Genomic DNA, 14,128 nt, shown 5'->3' on the forward strand with positions numbered 1-14,128 from the left:
TCCCCTCTTTGGCTCCCCCCCCTTTGGCTCTCTCTCCCCCCCCCTTTGGCTCTCTCTCTCCCCCCCCTTTGGCTCTCTCTCCCCCCCCCTTTGGCTCTCTCTCCCCCCCCCCCCCCCTTTGGCTCTCTCCCCCCCCTTTGGCTCTCTCTCCCCCCTCTTTGGCTCTCTCTCCCCCCTCTTTGGCTCTCTCTCCCCCCTCTTTGGCTCTCTCTCCTCTTTGGCTCTCTCTCCTCTTTGGCTCTCTCTCCTCTTTGGCTCTCTCTCCTCTTTGGCTCTCTCTCCTCTTTGGCTCTCTCTCTCCCCCCTCTTTGGCTCCCCCCTCCCCTTTGGCTCCCCCCTCCCCTTTGGCTCCCCCCCTCTTTGGCTCTCTCTCCTCTTTGGCTCTCTCTCCTCTTTGGCTCTCTCTCCTCTTTGGCTCTCTCTCTCCCCCCTCTTTGGCTCCCCCCTCCCCTTTGGCTCCCCCCCTCTTTGGCTCTCCCCCCCCCCTCTTTTGTTCTCTCCCCCCTCTTTTGTTCTCTCCCCCCTCTTTTGTTCTCTCCCCCCTCTTTTGTTCTCTCCCCCCTCTTTGGCTCTCCCCCCCCTCTTTGGCTCCCCCCCCTCTTTGGCTCTCCCCCCCCTCTTTGGCTCTGCCCCCCCCTCTTTGGCTCTCTCTCCCCCCTCTTTGTCTCTCTCCCCTCTTTTGCTCTCCTCTTTGGCTCTCTTTCCTCTTTGGCTCTCTCTCTCCCCCCTCTTTGGCTCTCCCCCCCTTTAGCTCTCTCCCCCCCCCTCTTTGGCTCTCTCCCCACCCCCCTCTTTGGCTCTCTCTCCCCCCTCTTTGGCTCTCTCTCCCCCCTCTTTGGCTCTCTCTCCCCCCTCTTTGGCTCTCTCTCCTTTTTGGCTCTTTTTCCTCTTTGGCTCTCCCCCCCTTCTCTTTGGCTCTCCCCCCCTTCTCTTTGGCTCTCCCCCCTTCTCTTTGGCTCTCTTCCCCCCCTTCTCTTTGGCTCTCTTCCCCCCCTTCTCTTTGGCTCTCTTCCCCCCCTTCTCTTTGGCTCTCTTCCCCCCCCTTCTCTTTGGCTCTCTCTGCCCCCCCTTCTCTTTGGCTCTCTCTCCCCCCCCTTCTCTTTGGCTCTCTGCCCCCCCCCCCCTTTTTGGCTCTCTGCCCCCCCCTTCTCTTTGGCTCTCTGCCCCCCCCCCCTTCTCTTTGGCTCTCTGCCCCCCCTTCTCTTTGGCTCTCTGCCCCCCCCTCTCTTTGGCTCTCTGCCCCCCCCCCTCTCTTTGGCTCTCTGCCCCCCCCTTCTCTTTGGCTCTCTGCCCCCCCCTTCTCTTTGGCTCTCTGCCCCCCCTTCTCTTTGGCTCTCTGCCCCCCCCCTTCTCTTTGGCTCTCTGCCCCCCCCCCTTCTCTTTGGCTCTCTGCCCCCCCCCCTTCTCTTTGGCTCTCTGCCCCCCCCTTCTCTTTGGCTCTCTGCCCCCCCCCCTTCTCTTTGGCTCTCTGCCCCCCCCCTTCTCTTTGGCTCTCTGCCCCCCCCTTCTCTTTGGCTCTCTGCCCCCCCCCCTTCTCTTTGGCTCTCTGCCCCCCCCCCTTCTCTTTGGCTCTCTGCCCCCCCTTCTCTTTGGCTCTCTGCCCCCACCCCTTCTCTTTGGCTCTCTGCCCCCACCCTTCTCTTTGGTTCTCTGCCCCCACCCCTTCTCTTTGGCTCTCTGCCCCCACCCCTTCTCTTTGGCTCTCTGCCCCCACCCCTTCTCTTTGGCTCTCTGCCCCCCCCCCCCTTCTCTTTGGCTCTCTGCCCCCCCCCTTCTCTTTGGCTCTCTGCCCCCCCCCTTCTCTTTGGCTCTCTGCCCCCCCCCTTCTCTTTGGCTCTCTGCCCCCCACTTCTCTTTGGCTCTCTGCCCCCCTTCTCTTTGGCTCTCTGCCCCCCCCCCCTTCTCTTTGGCTCTCTGCCCCCCCTTCTCTTTGGCTCTCTGCCCCCCCCCCCTTCTCTTTGGCTCTCTGCCCCCCCTTCTCTTTGGCTCTCTGCCCCCCCCTTCTCTTTGGCTCTCTGCCCCCCCCTTCTCTTTGGCTCTCTGCCCCCCCCTTCTCTTTGGCTCTCTGCCCCCCCCCTTCTCTTTGGCTCTCTGCCCCCCCCTCCTGCTCCCTCTCTGGCTCCCTCTCTGGCTCTGTCTTCGCGGGACCCCGCCCGGCCACGCCCCATCGCGGCAACACCCGCCCGGCCACCCCCTCGCGACGCCCGGCCACGCCCCTCGCGACGCTCCCGTCGGCCACAAACAGCTGTGAGGTCTGGGGAGCGCGTTGCCGCTTCTCACGCAGCAGACCTCACAGCTGTTGAGTAGCTCGCGCTCCCTATCTCACAGCTGCTTGTATGCTGTGTACCTCGCGCTCCCAATCTGTCAGCTATGCCGAGGTGCGCGAGAATAGAATCTAAGGCCAAGTGTTTGTCTGTACTGCGCATGACGGCTTCAGACAAACACTTGTCTTTTATAATATAGGATATACTGTACAGCTGTTCCTCTTTTTGCCCTCCCCCTCACATACGTGGAGATCTTGTTAGATAAACTTCACCCATTTCTAATTGTTTTTAGAATTTTAGGATTTTACCGCCATATTGTTTTTAAACCTTTTTAACACTGTTATGGATCCATATTTTCTTGTGTAACTTGTATCGAATTGTATGAAATTGTATTAAACTGTGATATTTTATTTGGAAGACGTATGTTCTGTGTCATTTAGTATTCCCATATATAGCAATTCTCCACTGTAATATAATTTGACCTGCACCTACATATGCCTTCACAGCACATAATTACATATTGTACATACACATACATACATATGCAATCACACACATACATAATTAATTACTGTACATACACATACATATGCAATCACACACATACATAATTAATTACTGTACATACACATACATATGCAATCACACACATACATAATTAATTACTGTACATACACATACATATGTAATCACACACATACATAATTACATACTGTAAATACACATACACACATACATAATTACATACTGTACATACACATACATACATATGCAATCACACACATACACAATTACATACTGTACATACACACACATCCATATGCAATCGCACACACACATAATGACATACATACACACACACACATACATACATATGCAATCACACACATACATAATTACATACTGTACATACACACATACATATGCAATCACACACATACATAATTACATACTGTACATACACACATACATATGCAATCACACACATACATAATTACTTACTGTACATACACATACATATGCAATCACACACATACATAATTACATACTGTAAATACACATACATACATATGCATTCACACACATACATAATTACATACTGTACATACACATACATACATATGCAATCACACACATACATAATTACATACTGTACATACACATACATACATATGCAATCACACACATACATAATTACGTACATACACACACATACATATGCAATCACACACACACATAATTACATACTGTACATACACACACATCCATATGCAATCGCACACACACATAATTACACACTGTACATACACATACATACATATGCAATCGCACACACACATAATTACATACATACACATACACACATACATATGCAATCACACACATACATAATTACATACTGTACATACACACATACATATGCAATCACACACATACATAATTACATACACACACATACATATGTAATCGCACACATACATAATTACATACTTACACACATACATATGCAATCACACACATACATAATTACATACATGCAATCACACACATACATAATTACATACATAACACATACATACATATGCAATCGCACACACACATAATTACATACTGTACATACACATACATACATATGCAATCACACACATACATAATTACATACCTACACACACATACATATGCAATCACACACATACATAATTACATACATAAACACATATACATATGCAATCACACACATACATAATTACATACATAACACATACATACATATGCAATCGCACACACACATAATTACATACTGTATATACACATACATACATATGCAATCACACACATACATAATTACATACCTACACACACATACATAATTACATACATACACACATATACATATGCAATCACACACAAACATAATGACATACATAACACATACATACATATGCAATCGCACACACACATAATTACATACTGTACATACACATACATACATATGCAATCACACACATACATAATTACGTACATACACACATATACATATGCAATCACACACATACATAATTACATACATACACACACATACATAATTGCATACCTACACACACATATACATATGCAATCACACACACTTGGGTATAAGGATATATAAGTACAGTGAGGGTAGGTAGTCACTGGGGGTATAAGAATATATAAGTACAGTGGGGTAAGTTGTCACAGGCGTATAAGGATATATAAGTACAGTGGGGTAAGTAGTCACTGGGGTATAAGGATATATAAGTACAGTGGGGTAAATAGTCACTGTGGTATAAGGATATATAAGTACAGGGGGTAAGTAGTCACTGGGGTATAAGGATATATAAGAATAGTGGGGTAAGTAGTCACTGTGGTATAAGGATATATAAGTACATTGGGTAAGTAGTCACTGGGGTATAAGGATATATAAGTACATTGGGTAAATAGTCACTGGGGTATAAGGATATATAAGTACAGGGGGTAAGTAGTCACTGGGGTATAAGGATATATAAGTAGAGTTGGGTTAAAAGTCACCGTGGTATAAGGATATATAAGTACAGTGGGGTAAGTAGTCACTGGGGTATAAGGATATATAAGTACAGTGGGGTAAGTAGTCACTGGGGTATAAGGATATATAAGTACAGTGGGGTAAGTAGTCACTGGGGTATAAGGATATATAAGAACAGTAGGGTAATTAGTCACTATAGAACAGAGATTTCTGATTAATACACATATAATGTACTGAAGCCACAACAAGCTGTTTGGACCCTGTAATTGTGCCATGTCTATAGCTTATGGAATACACACAGGGGGGGCAGCAAAGTGTCTAGACCATAAATATGTGGTGGTGTAACCAGAATGCTAAATATCAGGGGCCACATGTGGGGACCTGATCTTCTGAATCTCGTTCCTACTAATATAATTATTTATTTAGTCTTCCTGTTTTCCTGATTAACTCTCTCTTTGCTGAGAATGTAAACAAGCTGCAGGGTTTGGTTTGTTACAGTAATGAACAGGGGACATATCACAACCCCAGCACCCTCTAGAGTCTAGACCCAGCACTGCTTATAGATCCGAGCCACGATGGGTTAACATAAAAGTCCTGCGCTTGCATGCAAATATAATCCCTGATGCAGCATTTAATTTCCTCCTTTTCGGTTGTTTAACATTTTTATTAAGTATTTCCCTCCTGGCAGCTCCTGTTACTGTGCGAGTCACTAGTTCCCTGACGTCCTGCACAATTCTCTCCTCCATCAGCAGCAGCAGTGGTCTCTCTATATAATCATCATTTTGTGTATTATATTGTGTTATAATCTTATACCTCATATATCTATGTAGAATTATATGGGACCTGTGGTTGCCGCATGTGTGGAACCTTCCGTGTAAAGTCAGCACTGTGCACTGTAACCGTCATATATAACCTTATGCTGAGCTGTTTGGTGTTTTTTAGATTACAGTAGTTTCCTATTGTGACTTCTAGACATTTGAACATATATAATTACCCCAGTTTAACCCATGGTGGCACAGCTATAACACAGGTGCCCAAACTGTCAGTCATTCTAGTGCTAAATAACTTGTTTTTCTTGTGCATTCAAACAATTTCAGCAATTACTCTGGATAGGTTGATAAATTTAGCACTTCAAAAGTCTTTTAGAATTCAGTATACAGCTGTATAAGTTGTGTACCTCATACTAAAGTGTATTTTCTACTAATTCTAATTGGATAGTGGGTACCTCTGCTATTGCTTATACTGAACATTAAAGGCACACTCAAGTCAAAATGAAACTTTCATGATTCAGATAGGACATGCAATTTTAAACAACTTTCCAATTTACTTTTATCATCAAATTTGCTTTGCTCTCTTGGTATTCTTTGTTGAAAGCTAAACCTAGGTATTCTCATATGCTAATTTCTAAGCCATTAAAGGCCGTCTCTTATCTCAGTGCATTTTGACAGTTTTTCATTGTTTGAGATTGTTAGTTCATGACCTCAACGTCCAATTTTTGAAGAATGTTATCAAGTACGATAACCTGATTCTGACTAGTATGTAGTTTATGAAGATGGAAATGTCATTAAATTACTTTAGTTGTTTTTATTGTTTGTTGTTCCTACTGAAATTTAAATGGCTTATATTTATTTCGAAAGTTCAATTAGTAAACTTTTTTCCCTATAATAAACAAATGGTTAATTTCAATTTCAGAACTGGTACCATAGGCACTGGAAAGCATTCTTTTTCAAAATTATCACCAGTTAGGACGCAGACTATCAATAAGGTTTACCAGGCCTGGTATAAACTGCTGGGAAAGTCCCTTACTTGTCATCAGGGCTGTTTCAGGTCCCGAATTTGCTGGGCTATCAAAGGTTTAGACATCACTACTCAGATGTAGGGTGTTACTGGTCAGGGGTTATCATTTTCTACTGTCTGTTATAGCTTTTTACATAGAATCCCAGAGGAAAGAATTGAGAGGAGGGGTTAATGACCACACCGCAGGCCATGGAAAAGAGAGGGTTGGCAAGAAGGTGGTAGCTAAGGGGAGGTGTTAGGGAGGAGAGGATAAGAAGGGTGGGCAGCGGAAGCTGTCAGACAGTTTATTTTGAGAGGGAAAAGAAGATAGCTGGCACCTAGAATGGCGGATATCTCTGACTTACTGGAGCAGGTTAGGGGCCTAGTGGAGAGAAGGGGCCTTACCTGGATGAGGAGATGCCTGGTCAAAGAAGGGGAAGGAGCCAGCAGTCCTGGAGAGGTTATGGCTGTAAGGGAGCTGTCGCAAGCAGCGGAGCAGGAGCAGCTTCACCGGAGGCCAGTGCGCAGATCACGGCCGCCAGAGCGGCTCAGCCCAGCTCTCAGGAGGCCGGGAGTTCGCAGAGCGGGAGCGGTAGGAAACGGGGGGCTGGTGGCCTACCAGTGTCTCCTGCGGTGGAGGCGGGATCCAGCAGAGGGCACCAGAGGAAACGCCGGTCTGGGAGCGGTGACGTCATCGTGGAGATGGTGCAGGAGCGACGCGGCAGTGATTAGGAGGCCGCACAGAGCAGAGGAGTGTGAGAGGCTGCAGTGACAGGCGGTAGCACATCCGGTGGTGAAAGGGAGAAGGAGCTGGGGGATGGCTAGGGGAAGGGTAGGTACCGGCACAGAGGCGGGAAATGGGAAGAAGCAGGCAGGGGGACACAGGGGTAGAGCAAGCAGCGGGGTGAGGCCTGGTGGGCGGGGGAACAATGAAGGGGCCAGGGGAGCAGAGGCGCAGGCAGCCGGGAGGCACTGTGTGGGGATAGGGATGAGATGCCAATAGGGCTGGACAGGATGGGTAGTGCAGTGAAGGCATGGATGCAGCAAATGAGAGGGAGTGAGAAGAGGGGACGAAGAGCAACCGGTAGAGGCATAGGGAGTAGGCAAGGCCAGGGCTTGGGGGCACAGGGGTTGGGGGGTGCGCCTGTTGGCGTAAGGAGGGACATCAGGGGTGGAGGAGGATATGACCAGGCACTGGGGGCTAATGTTTGTGATTCTTTGCCTACAGATCGGGAAGAGATAGACTGCATCCCTGTGGAATAGCAGGGTTTGCCCTGGGCACATTCTTCACTTCTGGACCTGGAAGACAATGTGCTGTGGGTGAATGAATCCTACAGTGACTTTGCAGGGGAAGACAACACAGTGAAGCAACCAGCTACTCCAGAGCAGTCATTGGTGCATGGGACAGGGGTTGCAGGTAGAAACACTACACCGGGGGGAACAGGGGAGAATAGGGCAGGGGGGGTGAGGGGACGGGAGTGTAGGGAGTTGAGGGGGGGGGGCTGCTGGCTGACAATGTCTCCCTCTACCCAGTGAGCGCCCCCGGCCCCAGATAGCCGGGTGAGAGAGGACAGGAGCAGTGTTGTACGGCGGAGGGAAAGATTTCGGATGCTTCAGAGGCACGGCAGAGACAGGGAGGGTCGTACATCGCCACTTGGGGCAGGCTTGAGACAAGGGATGACAGACAGAGGGAGAGATCCATTTCTATTAGCAGGAGGAGGCTGGCGAGGGAGTCAGGGGCAGACAGGCACAGCAGAGCGGAAGAAACAGCCAGGGGCTCGGGCACAGCTGATGAGGTCCCAATGGCAAGGCCATCAGGTGAGGCAGCAGGACATGCTAGGAAAGAGTGGGGTGATGTGGAGAGTGACAGGGGTGTGCATGAGACGGTGCTGACAGGATTGAAGGAGCTAGTGTCTCAATTTGAGAACCCAAGGAAGGGAAGTACAGAAGCAGTGATCGCGAAGGTGGGCACGGCAGGGTCATGGGTCCCACCTGGCGGGGTAGGGGCCACGGCGGCGGGAGCAGGCAGTGGGGAAGGGCTCCCTTCTGCACTGGCAGCTGGGGCAGAGGTACTAAAAGTGGCTGATCAGGCCCTGAGGAGGCCTTGCTTGTGCTCTGTGGGTCCCCTTGGGATCCATTTGAGTAAGGAAGTAAAGGATAAGATATGGAAGAGGGAATTTGTCGAGTTATTCTCGTTGCTCCCATTAGATCATTTTATTGAGGTTAAGGAGGACCCAAAGGTTGAGCAGGTAAGAAGGAGGAGGAGGAGAGAAGAAAGAGGTGGAGGAAGTTACCTAAGACGTTTGCCAATGAGTCTAAGGCCTTTTGTATTCTAGCTAGTGTGTTTGGGGGGAAATTTACAGAGCATTGCTCAGCTATGTTCTGTTATTTTGACGAAATCTTGGGGGCTCATCGCACGTATGGGGGACTAGCCTGGTGGCGTTACAATGAGCAGTTTTTGCCAGAGGATGGTGGTTCGTCCTGAGATGAGGTGGGATGACCGCAAGATGGGTGTGTGGTTGGAGCTCATGACCCGTTGTGGGGTCAGTCCTTTCGGAGTTCAAGAGCAGATAGTAGTTGGGTGTCAGGAGTGGGATCAACGGCAGTGGCGATTTGGATGGGCTTGTGTTTCCAATTTAACGAGGGAACATGCAGATTTGGATTAGCGTGCAAGTACAAGCACGAGTGTTTAGCTCACTCGGGGAAAAGTGTTTCAAGAAGAAGAAGAAGAGGGTCAATTCCGGATGATCCATCATATTTCTTACCCGAAGGAGTTCTCTGGGAATGATGGACTTGACCCAGCCCTGATACCGGTGCGCTATGCGTCTTTCGACAATGCAGTGAGTGTGGTTAGAAGAGCGGGCAGGGGTGCGCTGATGGCAAAGGAAGACGTGGAGGCGGCCTTTAGACTGTTGCCGGTGCACCCAGTTTGCCATCACTTATTGGGTTTCTATTTTCAGGGGGAGTTCTTTGTGGACCTATGTCTTCCCATGGGGTGTTCTAGCTCATGTGCGTACTTTGAAACTTTTAGCACATTTGTGGAATGTGTGGTAAAAGTGAGGGCTGAGCAATCGTCTGTCATCCATTATTTGGACGACTTCTTGTTTGTTGAATTCTTGTTGAGTACATTTTTAGACACTGCTCACCTGTTTGGGATTCCTGTAGCGAAAGGGAAGACAGAGGGCCCGGTTACTACCTTGAGTTTTTTGGGGATCAAAATAGACTCAGTGAGGATGGAGTGCAGTTTGCCATGGCAAAATGTGGAGGACCTGAGGCGGGTGATTGCGGAGGTGATGAGCAAGAGGAAGGTGACTTTGAAGGAATTGCAGTCTCTCATTGGGAAGTTGAAATTTGCATGTAGGGTGATCCAAGTAGGGAGAGTTTTTGGGAGACGGCTTTCCCTAGCAACAGCGGGCTTGCAGTCTCCGGATCACAGGATTCGACTGTTGAAAGCGTTGAAAGAAGATCTGAGGGCTTGGTTAGTTTTCTTGGAGGAGTTTAACGGGTGGTCATTCATGCAAGAGGCATCTGGGGCATTGGGGTTTTGTGCTTATTTGTATGGCAAATGGTGCGCCGATACCTGGCCCAGGTGTTGGAAGGAGAAGGGCCTGACCAGGAACTTAGTGTTGCTGGAGTTATTTCCTTTGGTGGTAGCTGTCATGGTGTGGAAGGAGATTCTTAGGAACCGGAAGGTTACATTTCATTCGGACAATTTGGGGGTGCTGTTCGCCATCAACAAGTTGATGGCAAAATCGGTTACGGTGAGCCGGCTACTTTGAGTATTTGTGTTGAAATGCTTTTGGCGGTGCACGCGCCTGGGAAACAGAATGTAATTGTCGACTCTCTTTTTTACGTTTACGGTGGGAGAGATTCCGGTCGGCGGCTCCAGAGGCGGAGACAGAAGGGGAGAAATGTCCAGAGGAGTTGTGGAAGATGATTTTTTTCAGGGGTATAAGTTTAGCTAAGGAGGCGTTAGCCTACAATACATGGAAAGCATATGTACCTGTGTGGTTAAAATGGTTTGAGAGGATGGCCAGCCACAGGGTGGGACTGTCTAAAGGCAGGAGGTTGTCTTGTTTAGTGGAATGGGTGGAGGAATGGAAGGTGGTAAGGATGTAAAAGGCTATGGTGATGAGGCAAGTGGCGGCATTAGCCTTTCTGTTTAAATTGTTAGGTTGGGGGGATTTAACAAAGGAATTCTTAGTTAAGATGGTTAAAGGACTCTGTAAGGGGCGTCAGGCGGCAGACAAAAGGTGCCCCGGTAGTGTTTTCCATATTAAAAAAGATAGTGGGGGTTTTACCGAGGGTATGTTTGTCAAGGTTCGAATTCTTGTTGTTTAGGGCAGCTTTTGTGATGGCGCTTTTTGGGGTGTTTAGGGTCCTGGAGCTGGTAGGAAGAAATAGGACAGATTTGGGCAGAGTTGGGGAAAACAAGGTAGTGGTGAGTGAGTCGGAGCTACTGATCTGGTTAAGAAAGTAAAAAACAGACCAGGAAGGAAAGTGGAAGATGATACGTTTGTTCCCAATTAGGGGAGAGTGTTGTCCATTAAAGGCGATGGGGAAGTATCTGAGCAGCCGGTGGGCGGGGGCCCCTTACTTAAGCATCAGAATGGCAGCGTGTTGTCAAAGTTCCAGTTCAGGTCCGTTCTGAGTCGGGCGTTGGTGTTATCAGGGATGGATCCGAAAGGATTTGGCTGAAATTCCTTTATTCCTTTGGTGCAGCAACAGAGGCGTATGAACTGGGCCTGGGTGAGAATGTGGTGAAGCATATGGGAAGGTGGAGATCAGGATGCTTTAGGCGGTATGTTAGGCCAAATATGAGTGTGTAGTTTTGTGTTTCCCCACAGGTCCGCTCCACTGTTGGATAGTGGGCCATTCGTTCATTTACTGGGCAAGGAAGGCGGCAGCAGTGAAGGAGTTGGGAATAAAACTGGGCTTTCATAGGGAGCAGGTGTTATTTCGATGGTTTGGGGTAAGAGGCCTAAAGTTGGAGCGTGTTGTGAGTCTGTTGTGCGAATATGCCAGGTTGTATCAGCCCCCTGACATCCTGGTAGTTCATGTGGGTGGGAACGATCTGGGGTTTATGGCGCAGAAGGAATTGGTGGACAGAATCAGGTGGGGTTTGAAGAGATTAAAGGAGTAGTTTCAACAATTGATAATTGTATGGTCCGAAATAGAGACTAGATTGGTTTTAAAGTCAGCATGTGATGTCAGGAGGCTTGATACATCAAGAAGAAAGGTGAATAGAACAATTTCAGGTTTTGCGGCACAATTGAGGGGATTTGGCTTTCGCCATGTAGAGTTTGAGGGGGAATCAGGGAGATGTTTCTTTCTGAGGGATGGTGTGCATCTCAATGAGGTTGGTTTGTACTTGTTCAATTTTAACTTGAGGGAAGGGGTGCAAAAGACCTTAGCCCGTGTGGGCGGCGCTCGTCTGTAAGTCGGGCGGTGGCGGGTGCTGGCCTTATGAAGCTCCCTTGAAGATGGGGGAGAGGTTTAAATTGGGGGCGTGCCTGGCGGTAGCCAGTTGAAGGCACTTGTGGCTATTGGTTAGGCGGCACCCTGGGTTTGTAATACCTATTTACTGAAGTTTATGTTATTAGCTATATGTTATATGTTAATAAATGCGGGCTGTGGCCTTTTCACCCCATGCTCTGTGTAGTCTCAATTATTGTATAAATGGAATGTGCCGAGTGTGTGGATCATTTTAAATAACTATTGTGCTCCCATTAAGCCATTCTCTCTCTTTGTACCAGGGTATGTAAAAGGTGTCAGTCATTTTTTGCAAGTTTATGGCTGTTGACGATTTTGAGAACTGGGGTGCACCCACCTCCCCAGCACACGCACTGCTTGCCCCATCTCCCAATGAGACTTTTTTTCTCATTTTAATACCAAAATACTAGTTTAGAAATGGTATCTATTGAGATACAGTAATGTTACAAATGTGCACTTATGCAAAACACTAAAAGATCTACTGCAAACCGTTTTTTCACACAAGGGGTTTAAATCTCTGATTACACTCTAATAAAAAAAAAAAAAGTTTAGTTTTGATTGAAGCCAACACTTTTTGTATTCATTTCCATAGAAGGGTTATAAAAAATCCAAACCTAGGAGGTAAATAACTATTGGTTTCCATTAAATGCTTCTCTGGGGTATGGGGCTGAGATTAGTGTCAGCAAACAGAGGAACTACTTTGTAGTGTGATCAGGTGCAAATATGCGTAGCACAGACTCGCCTGCGAGGTTCTATTCAATGTGTCTTCCTGAGCTATGAAAAACTTACACACTATTGTCTCCTGCAACAATCAACATGTCTGGGTAAATGTCACATACATGAGAGCACTCATGCACTTTCTATTCTGTAATACGTGATTCTGAGTACTGATTCCCTGCATTTCCCAGGGTTTTCATGTTGTTTTGCCTCTACGCTTGATCTTCAATAGCAATTTGAGTGTCCCTGTGACTGTACTGAACTTTGTAGACTGGAGCAGCAACCTCAGCCAGTTAACAAAATCCTCAGGCTGTGAGTCATATCTACATATGCAAACATGGGCACTTATTAATCTTCCTCTTCTGTATCTAGACTTACAGAGTTACTCCATATTAAAGAGACATGAAGGTCCAAATTAACCATTCATGATTCAGCTAGAGCTAGAAATTCTAAAGTACCATTACATACAATATAATTGCAACAAATACTGTATATCAAAGAAAGTATAATAAAAAGATGGCACTTATTTCAAAATTTCCTTTCATTTCCTTGATCGCTGTCATGTGACAGCCATCAGCAATCATAGGCCACATACATAATTTTAAATGCCTATATCAATATATGGTCTAGATTAATACAACTTATATTCAGCACTATAACAATATGTGTACAGCTAAAAGTATCTGCAGAATACTCTAGCACAGCTATTGGAAACAAGGTGCAGGAAATGCTAGCACGACTATTATACAGGGTGCTGGAAATGCTAGCACAGCTATTGGATACAAGGTGCTCTTGCAGGAAACGCTAGCACAGCTATTGGATACAAGGTGCTTTTGCAGGAAACCCTAGCCCGGCTATTAGATACAAGGTACTCTTGCAGGAAATGCTAGCATGGCTATTATACAGGGTGCTGGAAATGCTAGCACGGCTATTGGATACAAGGTGCTCTTGCAGGAAACGCTAGCACAGCTATTGGATACAAGGTGCTTTTGCAGGAAACGCTAGCATGGCTATTAGATACAAGGTGCTCTTGCAGGAAATGCTAGCATGGCTATTATACAGGGTGCTGGAAATGCTAGCACAGCTATTGGATACAAGGCGCTCTTGCATAAAAATCTAGAACGGCTATTACATACAAGGTGCTCTTGAAGGAAACGCTAGCACAGCTATTGGATTCAAGTTGCTCTTGCAGGAAACGCTAGCACAGCTATTGGATACAAGGTACTCTTGCAGAAAACACTAGCACGGCTATTGGTTACAAGGTGTTTTTGCAGAAAACACTAGCACGACTATTGGATACAAGGTGCTCTTGCAGGAAACGCTAGCAAGGCTATTGGATACAAGGTGCTCTTGCAGG

The 14,128-nt window shown here is 47.0% G+C and overlaps 1 protein-coding gene across 1 annotated transcript in view; it reads right to left on the reverse strand.

Annotated features, from left to right (window-relative positions):
- Positions 1 to 14,128, reverse strand: part of LOC128650434 (probable carboxypeptidase X1) — a 306,253-nt gene that overhangs the window by 151,460 nt on the left and 140,665 nt on the right. The window lies entirely within an intron of this gene.

This window comes from Bombina bombina, chromosome 2 (genome assembly GCF_027579735.1).
Source record: "Bombina bombina isolate aBomBom1 chromosome 2, aBomBom1.pri, whole genome shotgun sequence".
NCBI lineage: Eukaryota > Metazoa > Chordata > Amphibia > Anura > Bombinatoridae > Bombina > Bombina bombina.